Source organism: Triturus cristatus, chromosome 11 (assembly GCF_964204655.1).
Source record: "Triturus cristatus chromosome 11, aTriCri1.1, whole genome shotgun sequence".
In the NCBI taxonomy this organism is placed as follows: domain Eukaryota; kingdom Metazoa; phylum Chordata; class Amphibia; order Caudata; family Salamandridae; genus Triturus; species Triturus cristatus.
The window spans coordinates 894053907-894073738 of record NC_140594.1 but is presented as its reverse complement, the minus strand read 5'-3'; positions in this window follow the sequence as shown (position 1 = coordinate 894073738).

Genomic DNA, 19832 nt, shown 5'->3' with positions numbered 1-19832 from the left:
CCTATTTTAGTTCCAAGAGTTCTAATTCACATGTAATAGTCATTTACAGTCCAAAAATTAAACTTTAAAAAATTACCATTTTTGACCATCTGGAAAAAGTTTGACTGGTCACGGGTCATCGTTTTTCATCAGAAAATTGATTTTTTGGACTGTAGAAAAATTGATTCAAAATGTCGTTTGGATTGAGCCTCATGTTGAATAACTACTTTTTAAAGCCTCAATGTGACCAAAATTGCCATTTTTACAGACTTTTTCTCCTACTCAGAAGCTTTTATTTCGACCTATTCAGGCATTAAAATGACTCTAAACAAACTTATTTTAGTTCCAAGAGTTCTAATTCACATGCAATAGTCATTTAAAGTTCAAAAATTAAACTTTAAAAAATTACCATTTTTGACCATCTGGAAAAAGTTCGACAGGTCACGGGTCATCGTTTTTCATCAGAAAATTGATTTTTTGGACTGTAGAAAAATTGATTCAAAATGTCATTTGGATTGAGCCTCATGTTGAATAACTACTTTTTAAAGCCTCAATGTGACCAAAATTGAAATTTTTACAGACTTTTTCTCCTACTCAGAAGCTTCTATTTCGACCTATTTCAGGCATTAAAATGACTCCAAACACACTTATTTTAGTTCCAAGAGTTCTAATTCACATGCAATAGTCATTTACAGTCCAAAAATTAAACTGTAAAAAATTACCATTTTTGACCTTCTGGAAAAAGTTTGACAGGTCACGGGTCATCGTTTTTCATCAGAAAATTGATTTTTTGGACTGTAGAAAAATTGATTCAAAATGTCGTTTGGATTGAGCCTCATGTTGAATAACTACTTTTTAAAGCCTCAATGTGACAGAAATTGCCATTTTTACTGACTTTTTCTCCTACTCAGAAGCTTCTATTTCGACCTATTCAGGCATTAAAATGACTCTAAACACACCTATTTTAGTTCCAAGAGTTCTAATTCACATGTAATAGTCATTTACAGTCCAAAAATTAAACTTTAAAAAATTACCATTTTTGACCATCTGGAAAAAGTTTGACAGGTCACGGGTCATCGTTTTTCATCAGAAAATTGATTTTTTGGACTGTAGAAAAATTGATTCAAAATGTCGTTTGGATTGAGCCTCATGTTGAATAACTACTTTTTAAAGCCTCAATGTGACCGAAATTGCCATTTTTACAGACTTTTTCTCCTACTCAGAAGCTTCTATTTCGACCTATTTCAGGCATTAAAATGACTCTAAACACACTTATTTTAGTTCCAAGAGTTCTAATTCACATGCAATAGTCATTTACAGTCCAAAAATTAAACTTTAAAAAATTACCATTGTTGACCATCTGGAAAAAGTTCGACAGGTCACGGGTCATCGTTTTTCATCAGAAAATTGATTTTTTGGACTGTAGAAAAATTGATTCAAAACGTCATTTGGATTGAGCCTCATGTTGAATAACTACTTTTTAAAGCCTCAATGTGACAGAAATTGCCATTTTTACTGACTTTTTCTCCTACTCAGAAGCTTCTATTTCGACCTATTCAGGCATTAAAATGACTCTAAACACACCTATTTTAGTTCCAAGAGTTCTAATTCACATGCAATAGTCATTTACAGTCCAAAAATTAAACTTTAAAAAATTACCATTTTTGACCATCTGGAAAAAGTTTGACAGGTCACGGGTCATCGTTTTTCATCAGAAAATTGATTTTTTGGACTGTAGAAAAATTGATTCAAAATGTCGTTTGGATTGAGCCTCATGTTGAATAACTACTTTTTAAAGCCTCAATGTGACCAAAATTGCCATTTTTACAGACTTTTTCTCCTTCTCAGAAGCTTCTATTTCGACCTATTTCAGGCATTAAAATGACTCTAAACACACTTATTTTAGTTCCAAGAGTTCTAATTCACATGCAATAGTCATTTACAGTCCAAAAATTAAACTTTAAAAAATTACCATTGTTGACCATCTGGAAAAAGTTCGACAGGTCACGGGTCATCGTTTTTCATCAGAAAATAGATTTTTGGGACTGTAGAAAAACTTGATTCAAAATGTCATTTGGATTGAGCCTCATGTTGAATAACTACTTTTTAAAGCCTCAATGTGACCAAAATTGCCATTTTTACAGACTTTTTCTCCTACTCAGAAGGTTCTATTTCGACCTATTTCAGGCATTAAAATGACTCTAAACACACTTATTTTAGTTCCAAGAGTTCTAATTCACAAGCAATAGTCATTTACAGTCCAAAAATTAAACTTTAAAAAATTACCATTTTTGACCATCTGGAAAAAGTTCGACAGGTCACGGGTCATCGTTTTTCATCAGAAAATAGATTTTTTGGACTGTAGAAAAATTGATTCAAAATGTCATTAGGATTGAGCCTCATGTTGAATGACTACTTTTTAAAGCCTCAATGTGACCAAAATTGCCATTTTTACAGACTTTTTCTCCTACTCAGAAGCTTCTATTTCGACCTATTCAGGCATTAAAATGACTCTAAACAAACTTATTTTAGTTCCAAGAGTTCTAATTCACATGCAATAGTCATTTAAAGTTCAAAAATTAAACTTTAAAAAATTACCATTTTTGACCATCTGGAAAAAGTTCGACAGGTCACGGGTCATCGTTTTTCATCAGAAAATTGATTTTTTGGACTGTAGAAAAATTGATTCAAAATGTCATTTGGATTGAGCCTCATGTTGAATAACTACTTTTTAAAGCCTCAATGTGACCAAAATTGAAATTTTAACAGACTTTTTCTCCTACTCAGAAGCTTCTATTTCGACCTATTTCAGGCATTAATATGACTCCAAACACACTTATTTTAGTTCCAAGAGTTCTAATTCACATGCAATAGTCATTTACAGTCCAAAAATTAAACTTTAAAAAATTACCATTTTTGACCATCTGGAAAAAGTTCGACAGGTCTCGGGTCATCGTTTTTCATCCGAAAATTGATTTTTTGGACTGTAGAACAATTGATTCAAAATGTCATTTGGATTGAGCCTCATGTTGAATAACTACTTTTTAAAGCCTCAATGTGACCAAAATTGCCATTTTTACAGACTTTTTCTCCGACTCAGAAGCTTCTATTTCGACCTATTTCAGGCATTAAAATGACTCTAAACACACTTATTTTAGTTCCAAGAGTTCTAATTCACATGCAATAGTCATTTACAGTCCAAAAATTAAACTGTAAAAAATTACCATTTTTGACCATCTGGAAAAAGTTCGACAGGTCACGGGTCATCGTTTTTCATCAGAAAATTGATTTTATGGACTGTAGAAAAATTGATTCAAAATGTCATTAGGATTGAGCCTCATGTTGAATGACTACTTTTTAAAGCCTCAATGTGACCAAAATTGCCATTTTTACAGACTTTTTCTCCTACTCAGAAGCTTCTATTTCGACCTATTCAGGCATTAAAATGACTCTAAACAAACTTATTTTAGTTCCAAAAGTTCTAATTCACATGCAATAGTCATTTAAAGTTCAAAAATTAAACTTTAAAAAATTACCATTTTTGACCATCTGGAAAAAGTTCGACAGGTCACGGGTCATCGTTTTTCATCAGAAAATTGATTTTTTGGACTGTAGAAAAATTGATTCAAAATGTCATTTGGATTGAGCCTCATGTTGAATAACTACTTTTTAAAGCCTCAATGTGACAGAAATTGCCATTTTTACTGACTTTTTCTCCTACTCAGAAGCTTCTATTTCGACCTATTCAGGCATTAAAATGACTCTAAACACACCTATTTTAGTTCCAAGAGTTCTAATTCACATGCAATAGTCATTTACAGTCCAAAAATTAAACTTTAAAAAATTACCATTTTTGACCATCTGGAAAAAGTTTGACAGGTCACGGGTCATCGTTTTTCATCAGAAAATTGATTTTTTGGACTGTAGAAAAATTGATTCAAAATGTCGTTTGGATTGAGCCTCATGTTGAATAACTACTTTTTAAAGCCTCAATGTGACCAAAATTGCCATTTTTACAGACTTTTTCTCCTACTCAGAAGCTTCTATTTCGACCTATTTCAGGCATTAAAATGACTCTAAACACACTTATTTTAGTTCCAAGAGTTCTAATTCACATGCAATAGTCATTTACAGTCCAAAAATTAAACTTTAAAAAATTACCATTGTTGACCATCTGGAAAAAGTTCGACAGGTCACGGGTCATCGTTTTTCATCAGAAAATAGATTTTTTGGACTGTAGAAAAACTTGATTCAAAATGTCATTTGGATTGAGCCTCATGTTGAATAACTACTTTTTAAAGCCTCAATGTGACCAAAATTGCCATTTTTACAGACTTTTTCTCCTACTCAGAAGGTTCTATTTCGACCAATTTCAGGTATTAAAATGTTTCTAAACACACTTATTTTAGTTCCAAGAGTTCTAATTCACATGCAATAGTCATTTAAAGTCCAAAAATGAAACTTTAAAAAATTACCATTTTTGACCATCTGGAAAAAGTTCGACAGGTCACGGGTCATCGTTTTTCATCAGAAAATTGATTTTGTGGACTGTAGAAAAATTGATTCAAAATGTCATTAGGATTGAGCCTCATGTTGAATGACTACTTTTTAAAGCCTCAATGTGACCAAAATTGCCATTTTTACAGACTTTTTCTCCTACTCAGAAGCTTCTATTTCGACCTATTCAGGCATTAAAATGACTCTAAACAAACTTATTTTAGTTCCAAGAGTTCTAATTCACATGCAATAGTCATTTAAAGTTCAAAAATTAAACTTTAAAAAATTACCATTTTTGACCATCTGGAAAAAGTTCGACAGGTCACGGGTCATCGTTTTTCATCAGAAAATTGATTTTTTGGACTGTAGAAAAATTGATTCAAAATGTCATTTGGATTGAGCCTCATGTTGAATAACTACTTTTCAAAGCCTCAATGTGACCAAAATTGAAATTTTTACAGACTTTTTCTCCTACACAGAAGCTTCTATTTCGACCTATTTCAGGCATTAATATGACTCCAAACACACTTATTTTAGTTCCAAGAGTTCTAATTCACATGCAATAGTCATTTACAGTCCAAAAATTAAACTTTAAAAAATTACCATTTTTGACCATCTAGAAAAAGTTCGACAGGTCTCGGGTCATCGTTTTTCATCCGAAAATTGATTTTTTGGACTGTAGAACAATTGATTCAAAATGTCATTTGGATTGAGCCTCATGTTGAATAACTACTTTTTAAAGCCTCAATGTGACAGAAATTGCCATTTTTACTGACTTTTTCTCCTACTCAGAAGCTTCTATTTCGACCTATTCAGGCATTAAAATGACTCTAAACACACCTATTTTAGTTCCAAGAGTTCTAATTCACATGTAATAGTCATTTACAGTCCAAAAATTAAACTTGAAAAAATTACCATTTTTGACCATCTGGACAAAGTTCGACAGGTCACGGGTCATAGTTTTTCATCAGAAAATTGATTTTTTGGACTGTAGAAAAATTGATTCAAAATGTCATTTGGATTGAGCCTCATGTTGAATAACTACTTTTTAAAGCCTCAATGTGACAGAAATTGCCATTTTTACTGACTTTTTCTCCTACTCAGAAGCTTCTATTTCGACCTATTCAGGCATTAAAATGACTCTAAACACACCTATTTTAGTTCCAAGAGTTCTAATTCACATGTAATAGTCATTTACAGTCCAAAAATTAAACTTTAAAAAATTACCATTTTTGACCATCTGGAAAAAGTTTGACTGGTCACGGGTCATCGTTTTTCATCAGAAAATTGATTTTTTGGACTGTAGAAAAATTGATTCAAAATGTCGTTTGGATTGAGCCTCATGTTGAATAACTACTTTTTAAAGCCTCAATGTGACCAAAATTGCCATTTTTACAGACTTTTTCTCCTACTCAGAAGCTTTTATTTCGACCTATTCAGGCATTAAAATGACTCTAAACAAACTTATTTTAGTTCCAAGAGTTCTAATTCACATGCAATAGTCATTTAAAGTTCAAAAATTAAACTTTAAAAAATTACCATTTTTGACCATCTGGAAAAAGTTCGACAGGTCACGGGTCATCGTTTTTCATCAGAAAATTGATTTTTTGGACTGTAGAAAAATTGATTCAAAATGTCATTTGGATTGAGCCTCATGTTGAATAACTACTTTTTAAAGCCTCAATGTGACCAAAATTGAAATTTTTACAGACTTTTTCTCCTACTCAGAAGCTTCTATTTCGACCTATTTCAGGCATTAAAATGACTCCAAACACACTTATTTTAGTTCCAAGAGTTCTAATTCACATGCAATAGTCATTTACAGTCCAAAAATTAAACTGTAAAAAATAACCATTTTTGACCTTCTGGAAAAAGTTTGACAGGTCACGGGTCATCGTTTTTCATCAGAAAATTGATTTTTTGGACTGTAGAAAAATTGATTCAAAATGTCGTTTGGATTGAGCCTCATGTTGAATAACTACTTTTTAAAGCCTCAATGTGACAGAAATTGCCATTTTTACTGACTTTTTCTCCTACTCAGAAGCTTCTATTTCGACCTATTCAGGCATTAAAATGACTCTAAACACACCTATTTTAGTTCCAAGAGTTCTAATTCACATGTAATAGTCATTTACAGTCCAAAAATTAAACTTTAAAAAATTACCATTTTTGACCATCTGGAAAAAGTTTGACAGGTCACGGGTCATCGTTTTTCATCAGAAAATTGATTTTTTGGACTGTAGAAAAATTGATTCAAAATGTCGTTTGGATTGAGCCTCATGTTGAATAACTACTTTTTAAAGCCTCAATGTGACCGAAATTGCCATTTTTACAGACTTTTTCTCCTACTCAGAAGCTTCTATTTCGACCTATTTCAGGCATTAAAATGACTCTAAACACACTTATTTTAGTTCCAAGAGTTCTAATTCACATGCAATAGTCATTTACAGTCCAAAAATTAAACTTTAAAAAATTACCATTGTTGACCATCTGGAAAAAGTTCGACAGGTCACGGGTCATCGTTTTTCATCAGAAAATTGATTTTTTGGACTGTAGAAAAATTGATTCAAAACGTCATTTGGATTGAGCCTCATGTTGAATAACTACTTTTTAAAGCCTCAATGTGACAGAAATTGCCATTTTTACTGACTTTTTCTCCTACTCAGAAGCTTCTATTTCGACCTATTCAGGCATTAAAATGACTCTAAACACACCTATTTTAGTTCCAAGAGTTCTAATTCACATGCAATAGTCATTTACAGTCCAAAAATTAAACTTTAAAAAATTACCATTTTTGACCATCTGGAAAAAGTTTGACAGGTCACGGGTCATCGTTTTTCATCAGAAAATTGATTTTTTGGACTGTAGAAAAATTGATTCAAAATGTCGTTTGGATTGAGCCTCATGTTGAATAACTACTTTTTAAAGCCTCAATGTGACCAAAATTGCCATTTTTACAGACTTTTTCTCCTTCTCAGAAGCTTCTATTTCGACCTATTTCAGGCATTAAAATGACTCTAAACACACTTATTTTAGTTCCAAGAGTTCTAATTCACATGCAATAGTCATTTACAGTCCAAAAATTAAACTTTAAAAAATTACCATTGTTGACCATCTGGAAAAAGTTCGACAGGTCACGGGTCATCGTTTTTCATCAGAAAATAGATTTTTGGGACTGTAGAAAAACTTGATTCAAAATGTCATTTGGATTGAGCCTCATGTTGAATAACTACTTTTTAAAGCCTCAATGTGACCAAAATTGCCATTTTTACAGACTTTTTCTCCTACTCAGAAGGTTCTATTTCGACCTATTTCAGGCATTAAAATGACTCTAAACACACTTATTTTAGTTCCAAGAGTTCTAATTCACAAGCAATAGTCATTTACAGTCCAAAAATTAAACTTTAAAAAATTACCATTTTTGACCATCTGGAAAAAGTTCGACAGGTCACGGGTCATCGTTTTTCATCAGAAAATAGATTTTTTGGACTGTAGAAAAATTGATTCAAAATGTCATTAGGATTGAGCCTCATGTTGAATGACTACTTTTTAAAGCCTCAATGTGACCAAAATTGCCATTTTTACAGACTTTTTCTCCTACTCAGAAGCTTCTATTTCGACCTATTCAGGCATTAAAATGACTCTAAACAAACTTATTTTAGTTCCAAGAGTTCTAATTCACATGCAATAGTCATTTAAAGTTCAAAAATTAAACTTTAAAAAATTACCATTTTTGACCATCTGGAAAAAGTTCGACAGGTCACGGGTCATCGTTTTTCATCAGAAAATTGATTTTTTGGACTGTAGAAAAATTGATTCAAAATGTCATTTGGATTGAGCCTCATGTTGAATAACTACTTTTTAAAGCCTCAATGTGACCAAAATTGAAATTTTAACAGACTTTTTCTCCTACTCAGAAGCTTCTATTTCGACCTATTTCAGGCATTAATATGACTCCAAACACACTTATTTTAGTTCCAAGAGTTCTAATTCACATGCAATAGTCATTTACAGTCCAAAAATTAAACTTTAAAAAATTACCATTTTTGACCATCTGGAAAAAGTTCGACAGGTCTCGGGTCATCGTTTTTCATCCGAAAATTGATTTTTTGGACTGTAGAACAATTGATTCAAAATGTCATTTGGATTGAGCCTCATGTTGAATAACTACTTTTTAAAGCCTCAATGTGACCAAAATTGCCATTTTTACAGACTTTTTCTCCGACTCAGAAGCTTCTATTTCGACCTATTTCAGGCATTAAAATGACTCTAAACACACTTATTTTAGTTCCAAGAGTTCTAATTCACATGCAATAGTCATTTACAGTCCAAAAATTAAACTGTAAAAAATTACCATTTTTGACCATCTGGAAAAAGTTCGACAGGTCACGGGTCATCGTTTTTCATCAGAAAATTGATTTTATGGACTGTAGAAAAATTGATTCAAAATGTCATTAGGATTGAGCCTCATGTTGAATGACTACTTTTTAAAGCCTCAATGTGACCAAAATTGCCATTTTTACAGACTTTTTCTCCTACTCAGAAGCTTCTATTTCGACCTATTCAGGCATTAAAATGACTCTAAACAAACTTATTTTAGTTCCAAAAGTTCTAATTCACATGCAATAGTCATTTAAAGTTCAAAAATTAAACTTTAAAAAATTACCATTTTTGACCATCTGGAAAAAGTTCGACAGGTCACGGGTCATCGTTTTTCATCAGAAAATTGATTTTTTGGACTGTAGAAAAATTGATTCAAAATGTCATTTGGATTGAGCCTCATGTTGAATAACTACTTTTTAAAGCCTCAATGTGACAGAAATTGCCATTTTTACTGACTTTTTCTCCTACTCAGAAGCTTCTATTTCGACCTATTCAGGCATTAAAATGACTCTAAACACACCTATTTTAGTTCCAAGAGTTCTAATTCACATGCAATAGTCATTTACAGTCCAAAAATTAAACTTTAAAAAATTACCATTTTTGACCATCTGGAAAAAGTTTGACAGGTCACGGGTCATCGTTTTTCATCAGAAAATTGATTTTTTGGACTGTAGAAAAATTGATTCAAAATGTCGTTTGGATTGAGCCTCATGTTGAATAACTACTTTTTAAAGCCTCAATGTGACCAAAATTGCCATTTTTACAGACTTTTTCTCCTACTCAGAAGCTTCTATTTCGACCTATTTCAGGCATTAAAATGACTCTAAACACACTTATTTTAGTTCCAAGAGTTCTAATTCACATGCAATAGTCATTTACAGTCCAAAAATTAAACTTTAAAAAATTACCATTGTTGACCATCTGGAAAAAGTTCGACAGGTCACGGGTCATCGTTTTTCATCAGAAAATAGATTTTTTGGACTGTAGAAAAACTTGATTCAAAATGTCATTTGGATTGAGCCTCATGTTGAATAACTACTTTTTAAAGCCTCAATGTGACCAAAATTGCCATTTTTACAGACTTTTTCTCCTACTCAGAAGGTTCTATTTCGACCAATTTCAGGTATTAAAATGTTTCTAAACACACTTATTTTAGTTCCAAGAGTTCTAATTCACATGCAATAGTCATTTAAAGTCCAAAAATGAAACTTTAAAAAATTACCATTTTTGACCATCTGGAAAAAGTTCGACAGGTCACGAGTCATCGTTTTTCATCAGAAAATTGATTTTTTGGACTGTAGAAAAATTGATTCAAAATGTCATTAGGATTGAGCCTCATGTTGAATGACTACTTTTTAAAGCCTCAATGTGACCAAAATTGCCATTTTTACAGACTTTTTCTCCTACTCAGAAGCTTCTATTTCGACCTATTTCAGGCATTAAAATGACTCCAAACACACTTATTTTAGTTCCAAGAGTTCTAATTCACATGCAATAGTCATTTACAGTCCAAAAATTAAACTTTAAAAAATTACCATTTTTGACCATCTGGAAAAAGTTCGACAGGTCTCGGGTCACCGTTTTTCATCCGAAAATTGATTTTTTGGACTGTAGAACAATTGATTCAAAATGTCATTTGGATTGAGCCTCATGTTGAATAACTACTTTTTAAAGCCTCAATGTGACAGAAATTGCCATTTTTACTGACTTTTTCTCCTACTCAGAAGCTTCTATTTCGACCTATTCAGGCATTAAAATGACTCTAAACACACCTATTTTAGTTCCAAGCGTTCTAATTCACATGTAATAGTCATTTACAGTCCAAAAATTAAACTTTAAAAAATTACCATTTTTGACCTTCTGGAAAAAGTTTGACAGGTCACGGGTCATCGTTTTTCATCAGAAAATTGATTTTTTGGACTGTAGAAAAATTGATTCAAAATGTCGTTTGGATTGAGCCTCATGTTGAATAACTACTTTTTAAAGCCTCAATGTGACCAAAATTGCCATTTTTACAGACTTTTTCTCCTACTCAGAAGCTTCTATTTCGACCTATTTCAGGCATTAAAATGACTCTAAACACACTTATTTTAGTTCCAAGAGTTCTAATTCACATGCAATAGTCATTTACAGTCCAAAAATTTAACTTTAAAAATTTACCATTCTTGACCATCTGGAAAAAGTTCGACAGGTCACGGGTCATCGTTTTTCATCAGAAAATTGATTTTTTGGACTGTAGAAAAATTGATTGAAAATGTCATTAGGATTGAGCCTCATGTTGAATGACTACTTTTTAAAGCCTCAATGTGACCAAAATTGCCATTTTTACAGACTTTTTCTCCTACTCAGAAGCTTCTATTTCGACCTATTCAGGCATTAAAATGACTCTAAACAAACTTATTTTAGTTCCAAGAGTTCTAATTCACATGCAATAGTCATTTAAAGTTCAAAAATTAAACTTTAAAAAATTACCATTTTTGACCATCTGGAAAAAGTTCGACAGGTCACGGGTCATCGTTTTTCATCAGAAAATTGATTTTTTGGACTGTAGAAAAATTGATTCAAAATGTCATTTGGATTGAGCCTCATGTTGAATAACTAATTTTTAAAGCCTCAATGTGACCAAAATTGAAATTTTAACAGACTTTTTCTCCTACTCAGAAGCTTCTATTTCGACCTATTTCAGGCATTAATATGACTCCAAACACACTTATTTTAGTTCCAAGAGTTCTAATTCACATGCAATAGTCATTTACAGTCCAAAAATTAAACTTTAAAAAATTACCATTTTTGACCATCTGGAAAAAGTTCGACAGGTCTCGGGTCATCGTTTTTCATCCGAAAATTGATTTTTTGGACTGTAGAACAATTGATTCAAAATGTCATTTGGATTGAGCCTCATGTTGAATAACTACTTTTTAAAGCCTCAATGTGACCAAAATTGCCATTTTTACAGACTTTTTCTCCGACTCAGAAGCTTCTATTTCGACCTATTTCAGGCATTAAAATGACTCTAAACACACTTATTTTAGTTCCAAGAGTTCTAATTCACATGCAATAGTCATTTACAGTCCAAAAATTAAACTGTAAAAAATTACCATTTTTGACCATCTGGAAAAAGTTCGACAGGTCACGGGTCATCGTTTTTCATCAGAAAATTGATTTTATGGACTGTAGAAAAATTGATTCAAAATGTCATTAGGATTGAGCCTCATGTTGAATGACTACTTTTTAAAGCCTCAATGTGACCAAAATTGCCATTTTTACAGACTTTTTCTCCTACTCAGAAGCTTCTATTTCGACCTATTCAGGCATTAAAATGACTCTAAACAAACTTATTTTAGTTCCAAAAGTTCTAATTCACATGCAATAGTCATTTAAAGTTCAAAAATTAAACTTTAAAAAATTACCATTTTTGACCATCTGGAAAAAGTTCGACAGGTCACGGGTCATCGTTTTTCATCAGAAAATTGATTTTTTGGACTGTAGAAAAATTGATTCAAAATGTCATTTGGATTGAGCCTCATGTTGAATAACTACTTTTTAAAGCCTCAATGTGACAGAAATTGCCATTTTTACTGACTTTTTCTCCTACTAAGAAGCTTCTATTTCGACCTATTCAGGCATTAAAATGACTCTAAACACACCTATTTTAGTTCCAAGAGTTCTAATTCACATGCAATAGTAATTTACAGTCCAAAAATTAAACTTTAAAAAATTACCATTTTTGACCATCTGGAAAAAGTTTGACAGGTCACGGGTCATCGTTTTTCATCAGAAAATTGATTTTTTGGACTGTAGAAAAATTGATTCAAAATGTCGTTTGGATTGAGCCTCATGTTGAATAACTACTTTTTAAAGCCTCAATGTGACCAAAATTGCCATTTTTACAGACTTTTTCTCCTACTCAGAAGCTTCTATTTCGACCTATTTCAGGCATTAAAATGACTCTAAACACACTTATTTTAGTTCCAAGAGTTCTAATTCACATGCAATAGTCATTTACAGTCCAAAAATTAAACTTTAAAAAATTACCATTGTTGACCATCTGGAAAAAGTTCGACAGGTCACGGGTCATCGTTTTTCATCAGAAAATTGATTTTTTGGACTGTAGAAAAATTGATTCAAAACGTCATTTGGATTGAGCCTCATGTTGAATAACTACTTTTTAAAGCCTCAATGTGACAGAAATTGCCATTTTTACTGACTTTTTCTCCTACTCAGAAGCTTCTATTTCGACCTATTCAGGCATTAAAATGACTCTAAACACACCTATTTTAGTTCCAAGAGTTCTAATTCACATGCAATAGTCATTTACAGTCCAAAAATTAAACTTTAAAAAATTACCATTTTTGACCATCTGGAAAAAGTTTGACAGGTCACGGGTCATCGTTTTTCATCAGAAAATTGATTTTTTGGACTGTAGAAAAATTGATTCAAAATGTCGTTTGGATTGAGCCTCATGTTGAATAACTACTTTTTAAAGCCTCAATGTGACCAAAATTGCCATTTTTACAGACTTTTTCTCCTTCTCAGAAGCTTCTATTTCGACCTATTTCAGGCATTAAAATGACTCTAAACACACTTATTTTAGTTCCAAGAGTTCTAATTCACATGCAATAGTCATTTACAGTCCAAAAATTAAACTTTAAAAAATTACCATTGTTGACCATCTGGAAAAAGTTCGACAGGTCACGGGTCATCGTTTTTCATCAGAAAATAGATTTTTGGGACTGTAGAAAAACTTGATTCAAAATGTCATTTGGATTGAGCCTCATGTTGAATAACTACTTTTTAAAGCCTCAATGTGACCAAAATTGCCATTTTTACAGACTTTTTCTCCTACTCAGAAGGTTCTATTTCGACCTATTTCAGGCATTAAAATGACTCTAAACACACTTATTTTAGTTCCAAGAGTTCTAATTCACAAGCAATAGTCATTTACAGTCCAAAAATTAAACTTTAAAAAATTACCATTTTTGACCATCTGGAAAAAGTTCGACAGGTCACGGGTCATCGTTTTTCATCAGAAAATAGATTTTTTGGACTGTAGAAAAATTGATTCAAAATGTCATTAGGATTGAGCCTCATGTTGAATGACTACTTTTTAAAGCCTCAATGTGACCAAAATTGCCATTTTTACAGACTTTTTCTCCTACTCAGAAGCTTCTATTTCGACCTATTCAGGCATTAAAATGACTCTAAACAAACTTATTTTAGTTCCAAGAGTTCTAATTCACATGCAATAGTCATTTAAAGTTCAAAAATTAAACTTTAAAAAATTACCATTTTTGACCATCTGGAAAAAGTTCGACAGGTCACGGGTCATCGTTTTTCATCAGAAAATTGATTTTTTGGACTGTAGAAAAATTGATTCAAAATGTCATTTGGATTGAGCCTCATGTTGAATAACTACTTTTTAAAGCCTCAATGTGACCAAAATTGAAATTTTAACAGACTTTTTCTCCTACTCAGAAGCTTCTATTTCGACCTATTTCAGGCATTAATATGACTCCAAACACACTTATTTTAGTTCCAAGAGTTCTAATTCACATGCAATAGTCATTTACAGTCCAAAAATTAAACTTTAAAAAATTACCATTTTTGACCATCTGGAAAAAGTTCGACAGGTCTCGGGTCATCGTTTTTCATCCGAAAATTGATTTTTTGGACTGTAGAACAATTGATTCAAAATGTCATTTGGATTGAGCCTCATGTTGAATAACTACTTTTTAAAGCCTCAATGTGACCAAAATTGCCATTTTTACAGACTTTTTCTCCGACTCAGAAGCTTCTATTTCGACCTATTTCAGGCATTAAAATGACTCTAAACACACTTATTTTAGTTCCAAGAGTTCTAATTCACATGCAATAGTCATTTACAGTCCAAAAATTAAACTGTAAAAAATTACCATTTTTGACCATCTGGAAAAAGTTCGACAGGTCACGGGTCATCGTTTTTCATCAGAAAATTGATTTTATGGACTGTAGAAAAATTGATTCAAAATGTCATTAGGATTGAGCCTCATGTTGAATGACTACTTTTTAAAGCCTCAATGTGACCAAAATTGCCATTTTTACAGACTTTTTCTCCTACTCAGAAGCTTCTATTTCGACCTATTCAGGCATTAAAATGACTCTAAACAAACTTATTTTAGTTCCAAAAGTTCTAATTCACATGCAATAGTCATTTAAAGTTCAAAAATTAAACTTTAAAAAATTACCATTTTTGACCATCTGGAAAAAGTTCGACAGGTCACGGGTCATCGTTTTTCATCAGAAAATTGATTTTTTGGACTGTAGAAAAATTGATTCAAAATGTCATTTGGATTGAGCCTCATGTTGAATAACTACTTTTTAAAGCCTCAATGTGACAGAAATTGCCATTTTTACTGACTTTTTCTCCTACTCAGAAGCTTCTATTTCGACCTATTCAGGCATTAAAATGACTCTAAACACACCTATTTTAGTTCCAAGAGTTCTAATTCACATGCAATAGTCATTTACAGTCCAAAAATTAAACTTTAAAAAATTACCATTTTTGACCATCTGGAAAAAGTTTGACAGGTCACGGGTCATCGTTTTTCATCAGAAAATTGATTTTTTGGACTGTAGAAAAATTGATTCAAAATGTCGTTTGGATTGAGCCTCATGTTGAATAACTACTTTTTAAAGCCTCAATGTGACCAAAATTGCCATTTTTACAGACTTTTTCTCCTACTCAGAAGCTTCTATTTCGACCTATTTCAGGCATTAAAATGACTCTAAACACACTTATTTTAGTTCCAAGAGTTCTAATTCACATGCAATAGTCATTTACAGTCCAAAAATTAAACTTTAAAAAATTACCATTGTTGACCATCTGGAAAAAGTTCGACAGGTCACGGGTCATCGTTTTTCATCAGAAAATAGATTTTTTGGACTGTAGAAAAACTTGATTCAAAATGTCATTTGGATTGAGCCTCATGTTGAATAACTACTTTTTAAAGCCTCAATGTGACCAAAATTGCCATTTTTACAGACTTTTTCTCCTACTCAGAAGGTTCTATTTCGACCAATTTCAGGTATTAAAATGTTTCTAAACACACTTATTTTAGTTCCAAGAGTTCTAATTCACATGCAATAGTCATTTAAAGTCCAAAAATGAAACTTTAAAAAATTACCATTTTTGACCATCTGGAAAAAGTTCGACAGGTCACGGGTCATCGTTTTTCATCAGAAAATTGATTTTGTGGACTGTAGAAAAATTGATTCAAAATGTCATTAGGATTGAGCCTCATGTTGAATGACTACTTTTTAAAGCCTCAATGTGACCAAAATTGCCATTTTTACAGACTTTTTCTCCTACTCAGAAGCTTCTATTTCGACCTATTCAGGCATTAAAATGACTCTAAACAAACTTATTTTAGTTCCAAGAGTTCTAATTCACATGCAATAGTCATTTAAAGTTCAAAAATTAAACTTTAAAAAATTACCATTTTTGACCATCTGGAAAAAGTTCGACAGGTCACGGGTCATCGTTTTTCATCAGAAAATTGATTTTTTGGACTGTAGAAAAATTGATTCAAAATGTCATTTGGATTGAGCCTCATGTTGAATAACTACTTTTCAAAGCCTCAATGTGACCAAAATTGAAATTTTTACAGACTTTTTCTCCTACACAGAAGCTTCTATTTCGACCTATTTCAGGCATTAATATGACTCCAAACACACTTATTTTAGTTCCAAGAGTTCTAATTCACATGCAATAGTCATTTACAGTCCAAAAATTAAACTTTAAAAAATTACCATTTTTGACCATCTAGAAAAAGTTCGACAGGTCTCGGGTCATCGTTTTTCATCCGAAAATTGATTTTTTGGACTGTAGAACAATTGATTCAAAATGTCATTTGGATTGAGCCTCATGTTGAATAACTACTTTTTAAAGCCTCAATGTGACAGAAATTGCCATTTTTACTGACTTTTTCTCCTACTCAGAAGCTTCTATTTCGACCTATTCAGGCATTAAAATGACTCTAAACACACCTATTTTAGTTCCAAGAGTTCTAATTCACATGTAATAGTCATTTACAGTCCAAAAATTAAACTTGAAAAAATTACCATTTTTGACCATCTGGACAAAGTTCGACAGGTCACGGGTCATAGTTTTTCATCAGAAAATTGATTTTTTGGACTGTAGAAAAATTGATTCAAAATGTCATTTGGATTGAGCCTCATGTTGAATAACTACTTTTTAAAGCCTCAATGTGACAGAAATTGCCATTTTTACTGACTTTTTCTCCTACTCAGAAGCTTCTATTTCGACCTATTCAGGCATTAAAATGACTCTAAACACACCTATTTTAGTTCCAAGAGTTCTAATTCACATGTAATAGTCATTTACAGTCCAAAAATTAAACTTTAAAAAATTACCATTTTTGACCATCTGGAAAAAGTTTGACTGGTCACGGGTCATCGTTTTTCATCAGAAAATTGATTTTTTGGACTGTAGAAAAATTGATTCAAAATGTCGTTTGGATTGAGCCTCATGTTGAATAACTACTTTTTAAAGCCTCAATGTGACCAAAATTGCCATTTTTACAGACTTTTTCTCCTACTCAGAAGCTTTTATTTCGACCTATTCAGGCATTAAAATGACTCTAAACAAACTTATTTTAGTTCCAAGAGTTCTAATTCACATGCAATAGTCATTTAAAGTTCAAAAATTAAACTTTAAAAAATTACCATTTTTGACCATCTGGAAAAAGTTCGACAGGTCACGGGTCATCGTTTTTCATCAGAAAATTGATTTTTTGGACTGTAGAAAAATTGATTCAAAATGTCATTTGGATTGAGCCTCATGTTGAATAACTACTTTTTAAAGCCTCAATGTGACCAAAATTGAAATTTTTACAGACTTTTTCTCCTACTCAGAAGCTTCTATTTCGACCTATTTCAGGCATTAAAATGACTCCAAACACACTTATTTTAGTTCCAAGAGTTCTAATTCACATGCAATAGTCATTTACAGTCCAAAAATTAAACTGTAAAAAATAACCATTTTTGACCTTCTGGAAAAAGTTTGACAGGTCACGGGTCATCGTTTTTCATCAGAAAATTGATTTTTTGGACTGTAGAAAAATTGATTCAAAATGTCGTTTGGATTGAGCCTCATGTTGAATAACTACTTTTTAAAGCCTCAATGTGACAGAAATTGCCATTTTTACTGACTTTTTCTCCTACTCAGAAGCTTCTATTTCGACCTATTCAGGCATTAAAATGACTCTAAACACACCTATTTTAGTTCCAAGAGTTCTAATTCACATGTAATAGTCATTTACAGTCCAAAAATTAAACTTTAAAAAATTACCATTTTTGACCATCTGGAAAAAGTTTGACAGGTCACGGGTCATCGTTTTTCATCAGAAAATTGATTTTTTGGACTGTAGAAAAATTGATTCAAAATGTCGTTTGGATTGAGCCTCATGTTGAATAACTACTTTTTAAAGCCTCAATGTGACCGAAATTGCCATTTTTACAGACTTTTTCTCCTACTCAGAAGCTTCTATTTCGACCTATTTCAGGCATTAAAATGACTCTAAACACACTTATTTTAGTTCCAAGAGTTCTAATTCACATGCAATAGTCATTTACAGTCCAAAAATTAAACTTTAAAAAATTACCATTGTTGACCATCTGGAAAAAGTTCGACAGGTCACGGGTCATCGTTTTTCATCAGAAAATTGATTTTTTGGACTGTAGAAAAATTGATTCAAAACGTCATTTGGATTGAGCCTCATGTTGAATAACTACTTTTTAAAGCCTCAATGTGACAGAAATTGCCATTTTTACTGACTTTTTCTCCTACTCAGAAGCTTCTATTTCGACCTATTCAGGCATTAAAATGACTCTAAACACACCTATTTTAGTTCCAAGAGTTCTAATTCACATGCAATAGTCATTTACAGTCCAAAAATTAAACTTTAAAAAATTACCATTTTTGACCATCTGGAAAAAGTTTGACAGGTCACGGGTCATCGTTTTTCATCAGAAAATTGATTTTTTGGACTGTAGAAAAATTGATTCAAAATGTCGTTTGGATTGAGCCTCATGTTGAATAACTACTTTTTAAAGCCTCAATGTGACCAAAATTGCCATTTTTACAGACTTTTTCTCCTTCTCAGAAGCTTCTATTTCGACCTATTTCAGGCATTAAAATGACTCTAAACACACTTATTTTAGTTCCAAGAGTTCTAATTCACATGCAATAGTCATTTACAGTCCAAAAATTAAACTTTAAAAAATTACCATTGTTGACCATCTGGAAAAAGTTCGACAGGTCACGGGTCATCGTTTTTCATCAGAAAATAGATTTTTGGGACTGTAGAAAAACTTGATTCAAAATGTCATTTGGATTGAGCCTCATGTTGAATAACTACTTTTTAAAGCCTCAATGTGACCAAAATTGCCATTTTTACAGACTTTTTCTCCTACTCAGAAGGTTCTATTTCGACCTATTTCAGGCATTAAAATGACTCTAAACACACTTATTTTAGTTCCAAGAGTTCTAATTCACAAGCAATAGTCATTTACAGTCCAAAAATTAAACTTTAAAAAATTACCATTTTTGACCATCTGGAAAAAGTTCGACAGGTCACGGGTCATCGTTTTTCATCAGAAAATAGATTTTTTGGACTGTAGAAAAATTGATTCAAAATGTCATTAGGATTGAGCCTCATGTTGAATGACTACTTTTTAAAGCCTCAATGTGACCAAAATTGCCATTTTTACAGACTTTTTCTCCTACTCAGAAGCTTCTATTTCGACCTATTCAGGCATTAAAATGACTCTAAACAAACTTATTTTAGTTCCAAGAGTTCTAATTCACATGCAATAGTCATTTAAAGTTCAAAAATTAAACTTTAAAAAATTACCATTTTTGACCATCTGGAAAAAGTTCGACAGGTCACGGGTCATCGTTTTTCATCAGAAAA